This window comes from Lampetra fluviatilis, chromosome 21, assembly GCF_964198595.1.
Source record: "Lampetra fluviatilis chromosome 21, kcLamFluv1.1, whole genome shotgun sequence".
NCBI lineage: Eukaryota > Metazoa > Chordata > Hyperoartia > Petromyzontiformes > Petromyzontidae > Lampetra > Lampetra fluviatilis.
Window position 1 is genome coordinate 10,971,870 of NC_136295.1, and position 6,075 is coordinate 10,977,944.

Here is a 6,075-nt window from a genome sequence, read left to right on the forward strand (position 1 = left end):
TCCCGTCTTGGCTGTGATCCGATTTGTTGAACAAGGCGATTTGCTTTACGGATATATATTACGTGTAGAAACAAAAATATGGCTCCGAGTTGTCGATTGTAGCACTGCTGTCGTTCGGCGTTGTCTTCTGTGACGTGCTGTTGATTTTGTGATGCAGAAATAAAAGTAAAAAAAAGTATCTTGCAGTGCAAAGATGAGCAATGCCATCCACCCATAAGGAACCATCACTTCACCTCCACTCATCTGGTATGGACGGTCAACTACCATACCTGGGTGATGCCATACACCCATAGGTCCTATCACGACACCTTTCATCTGGTACGGATGGTCAACTACCATACCTGGGTGATGCCATCCACCCATAGGTCCCATCACGACACCTTACATCTGGTACGGACGGTCAACTACCATACCTGGGTGATGCCATCCACCCATAGGTCCCATCACCAAACATACGCTCATCTGGTATGGAGCTGCTGCTGCTGTGTGAAATCCACGCGGCTTCGGACAGCGGAACGAAGCTTCTCATCTTAAGTCCTCGCGGTGGTCTGGAACGGTCTCTGCCGACTGAAGTCCACTCAGCCCGTGACAATCGGTGAATTTAAAACCGGACTAAATCACCCCCCGCCCCCCACCAATTGTCAGAACATGATCAATGAACAGAAGCGCCGTCCGTCACTCTGCTGTCCGGATACGGATCTGCCTCCCTTGATTACAAATTGAAGGCGAAATCACCGATTTTGAGTCTTCAGGCCTTCAAATACCGAGCTCGCAACATGGACATCTCCTAGCGTCACCACGCGCCTTGTAGGACTACCGAGTCGCTGAGCTGCAGTAGAGCAATGGTTATGACGATTAGATGTACTCAATTGCACCAAAATAAAAAAGAGATGTATCTTCCGGCTCAGTACACGCTGGGGGGGGGGGGTGGCTATGTCGCTCATCTGGCCTGGGAACGCCTGGGAATTCCCCAGGGAGAGCTAGAGTCTGCGTATAGTAGTGTATAGTGTATAGCCGTGTTTCCTGTAGTGCACAGTAGTGTATAGTGTATTGTAGTAGTGCTCGAGTCTGTCACCAGGGAAAGGGAGGTGTGGACCGCCCCTACTCAACACGCTGCTGCCGCGACCCTCACCAGGGACCAGCGGACTGAGAAACGAAGCCACGAACAGTTCCTGTGGGCCCTCCGCGCTTGCTTCTCAGCTTGTTGCTGAAGACGGCTACAAACCTTGCATTGATTGATCGGAGATCGCGCGTCGTCGCGGTGCCAGGTGTCACACCTCGCAGTGCACGCAGGGTATTGAACAATAGCTTAGGCACCAGCAGAGCAACGTAATGGAGAGATGCGTCCTTGGAATAACTTCGATAGAAGGGTCACGATGCAGTTGCGAAACTGGAGACATCACGTTGACCGTTGGGAAAAGTGAGATAATGTATGCGCTGTGAAGAAGGCCCGTTGCCTGAAACGTTGCATATTGTATATATTTTTTCGTTCAAGCCCCGCAGTGTTTTTAAAGAATGTGTGTGTGTAGGAGAGTTGGGTTTATCTTATTTGGGGAGCGGTAGTGTTGCGGTTAGTGCCGCTGCGCTACGAACCTGGCGGCCCGAGTTCGATTCCCGCTCAGGGCCAACACCAGTGGTGACGATTGTCTGAACCGGTCCTGTGCCTCCCCTACGTCGACTCAGCCTCACATGAGTACCTGGTGCGGTGTGTAAACATCGCCACGTGGTGCTGGCCACCCACACCCATCGTGTGCCAATGTGCCGGCTTTCATAGGTGCCACTCGCTTTGTGTTTGTTATTTTTTTCTATTATTAACCGTGTCAAATGCAAGCTGCAGCATCGCCAAAGAATGTTTGGTTTTCAGAAAATGGCACGGGCTTGGGTTGGACGCGTCGTTCGGCGGGGGTTGATGCCCTGGGGTGGGTGGCGATGTTGGTGATGGGGATGGAAGTCGAAATTGGGATTCGTCTTGGAGAGAGAGAGAGAATCGGTGGGGTCACCCCCTCGGAGATGGAGCGTCCCGAGCCCATCTCTTGGTATGTGGCAGGAGGCTCTTCATCCAGCAGTGGATTGACCAGAGGTCTGCAAATGTGATACTGTATGTTCAATGTATGCGGTACTGAGTGCATTACACGGTGTAACACGATTTTTGTCCCTGGGTAGTAATTGTTATTTTTTTTATTGCTTATGCCTCAAAAGTATAGAACATGGCTATTATTCCCCCACAAACTTTGCTTTTGTGACCACGACTTTACGTGAAGGAATAACACAAATGCACAAGTTTTCTCATTGAAAATAGCTACATTTCAAAATATCACTTTCCTGGTCACAAAAGCAAAGTTTGTGGGGAATAATAATATCCATGTTCTGTACTGTTGAGGCATAAGAAATTAGGAAATAACACTGACCACCCAGGGACAAAATTCACTTTTTTTTCTTCCACAGTGCTATCACAGAGTTGCCCTTTTTTGTAATTCCGCTCTCGGATGAGGGGCACATGCCCATCCACGCCGTGCTGCCTGCGTTGTGGTGTGGGTGGTGGTGGTGTTATTTGGTGTGGGTGGGTGGTGGTGGTGTGGGTGAGTGGTGGTAGTGGTGGTGGTGGTGTTATTTGGTGTGGGTGGGTTGTGGTGGTGGTGGTGGTGGTGGTGTGGGTCGGTGGTGGTAGTGGTGGTGGTGTTATTTGGTGTGGGTGGGTGGTGGTGGTGGTGTTATTTGGTGTGGGTGGGTGGTGGTGGTGGTGGTGGTGGTGGTGTTATTTGGTGTGGGTGGGTGGTGGTGGTGGTGTTATTTGGTGTGGGTGGGTGGTGGTGGTGGTGTTATTTGGTGTGGGTGGGTGGGTGGTGGTGGTGGTGGTGGTGTTATTTGACCAAACTCCACCACGCTGTTTAATTGCCGTGGCGCCTTCTCAGAACGCGACGACCCGCAGTGTTTATGGTCATCTGCACATCGCGAACGAACGTGCCGCCAACGTCCGACGTCCGACGACAAAAACACAATTCAAACGGTGGGTACAACACGTTCACTTTTATCGTTAACGTCGTTATCGTCTAACCTTTTATTTTTTTATAAAAAAAAAAACCGTGCAATTATTTATTTCTGCACTCGTGTTAATAGAAAGCGGCTCTCTCTCCTCTCTGCGTCGATGTTCCGCCAGCTCGCGGAGACGGCGACGTTGACCACCTCGCGACCCCACACGCGCGCATCTCGTCTCGACAGAGCCCTTGGCCCTTTCTTGTTTTGCGTGGCCCCCCCTCTCCCCCCACCCCTTTTTTTAAACGCATATATATACATTATGTTCAATAAATACGTGCTTTTATTATAGAGGTTTTAGGACATAACACATTAACAATTAAGTAAACGCTACCAACTAGACACATTTAGCAGTGGAGTTTTGCTGTTCTCTCTCTCAGGCCGGTTGGGGGGGGGGGTGGAAGGTGAGGGGGGGGGGGTCAGAGTGCGAGGCCCCGCGAGGGTGAAAGGTCACGAGTTCACATCCTGACCGAGGAGGGCGGGCGGCAGGGTGCGGATCGATCACAACCCTCCGTGGCAGCGCTTTAGAAGATGTCTCACGGGCGAGTTCGACCTCCCACCCACCCACCCACCCACCCCCTTTCCCTTCACGCCACACTAACGTGGAATGTCCTCCGCTGGTTCGACCGTCAAATGGAGCCGCCGGCCAAACCCGGCATGAAGAGTTTCGGGAGGAAGTTGGGAATAAAGCGTCGTTCGTCGAGGTCTCTTCGAGTGAAACTCCGGGGCATTCTCAATGTGACGGTGAACGGGAGTCACCAGATGTCTATGAGAGTGAACAGGAGGTCGAATGACATCTCAGTGGAAGTGAACAGGAGGTCGATTCCAATGCCAGTGAATAGGAGATCGCTTAAGAGATATCAATTGGGTTCACTTTAACAAATCTCAATAAGAGTCCAATGGGGGTCACTTCATAGATCTCTATGCAAGTGGACAGGAGGTTACTTTAAATAAGAGACATTTGAAAATAAACGACGCTCACTGCAAGCTATGTATATATATAGAGAACGATGAATGTGTTAACTGCAGGCGCTCGAATGAACCGGTGTCTTATTAAGGCAGCGAATGGGAAGTTGACGTCCTCAGAATTCTGGACAAAGTATCGCGAAATAAAAGATGTAGGTCTCCACGAAGGATGGACAGCCACGAGAACATCTCTGCAAAGGCGAAGCGATCTTCGATGAAAGTAAATCCACGGTTTGCTGAAGGGATTTCTGTAAAAATCGATCCAGGAACTTTATTGGACAGATCTCTATGAAGGAACTGGAGGTCTCTGGAGAACCAGCGCCTGGCACAACGGTGGCAGTGGCCGTTGATGACGACAACGATGATGATGAGGATGATGAGGATGATGATTCTCATGATTGTTAGAATGAAGGTGAGAGTACTTATGGTGGCAGCGGTAATGATGGTGATGATGGCAGTGGTGCTGAAGACGGTGATGGTGGTTGTAATGATGATGGTGGCAGTGGTAGTGATGATGGTGGTGGTGATGATGATGATGGCAGTGATGATGAAGATGGTGATGATGGTTCTAATGATGATGGCAGTGGTGATGAAGACGGTGATGGTGGTTGTGATGATGATGGTGGCAGTAGTAATGATGATGGTGGCAGTAGTAATGATGATGATGGCAGTGGTAATGATGACGATGGCAGTGGTGGTGATGATAATGGCAGTGGTGATGACGATGATGCTGATGACAACGGTGGAATGAATGGCGGTAGAGATTGTGACATCTGTATTGGTGTTAATGACAGCGGTAATGATAATACCGATGATCGTCACACATCGCGGTCGGCTACGTACGGCGTGAAAGAAGTTCAACATACATCGTTTCAGTCACAATTGCGGCGACGACGACGATGATGACGATGGCGGAGGCGGCGGCGGTGGTGATAATGGTGACGACAGCTTCGGTATCCATCACGCCACGATCGGCCGTCCCAACCAGCAACAGCGGGCAACCCTTCGCGTGACGAAACCTCCTTGGCGCTCACCTCGCCGCCTCCAAACCTCAAGCGCCGCTCCACCAACGCCGCTGCCATCGTGGGTCACCGTCGCCAAGAATTACTTTAGCGCAGAGATCTTCACTCATTCTCAGGAGGGGTTGGGGAGGGGGCGAAGGGGCCGCACCGCACATTTGAAACCGCTGAGGGTTTGACAGCAGCACGATGACGATGATGATGGTGGTGGTGGTGGAGGGCTGATTTCACCATTTGTGTATTGACGAAGGGGCCGCATTAAAGGCCACCCAAGGGGTCTCCGGCGGGCCCGCGCGGGCGGGGGGGGGAGCTGCAATGAGGAAAGACCGCTCGGGGCACAGGTTGGTCTCCGCGCTATTCTCGTGGGGCGGCAAGGGGGTAGAGGGAAGGCTGCAAGACGCGGGGGGGGGGGGGTGCTGCTGCGTTGCAGACGAGACGGACGTAGTCCCGAGTGTGCCCACCGAGACAGCGACGTCGCTCCGTATTTATTAGGGGGGGGCGGGGGGGGGAATTCCCAAACATCGAAAAGTTAAATTTTGTACATTTTCTTTTTTTTATCAATATTCATTTTTCCTTTCCTCCCCTCTCTCTGCCCAAATGTGTGGACCGCGCACTCCGCCCGGCACGCGGTGGCCTCCTCACGCTCCCTCCTCGTTTTAGAACGACGACCCCGCGGCGTCTCTTCACCTCCAACTGCGACGCAGTGGGCGCCGTTGCACTCACGCGGTTAACACAAAGACACAAATCCCCCCACCCCCCGTATAGCCTTAACAGACTGTCGGGGCAAGTGCTGTTAGCGAGTGGCACCTATGAAGGCCGGCACGGCACGGCACGGCGCACGAGGGGGTGGGCGGCCAACACCGCGCGCGGCCGCCTTTGTCTCCCCCAGTGGCAGCTGATTTTACACACCGCACCAGGTACGGTTAACGCACGACCACACACACACACACACACGTATGCACCGAGCAGTATTAACCGGGTTGGCCCGTTGAATCCGAACCGCGCACCTCCGCAACACGCCGTGAACACCGCTACCTTTGGGCCCCCTACCCCACCC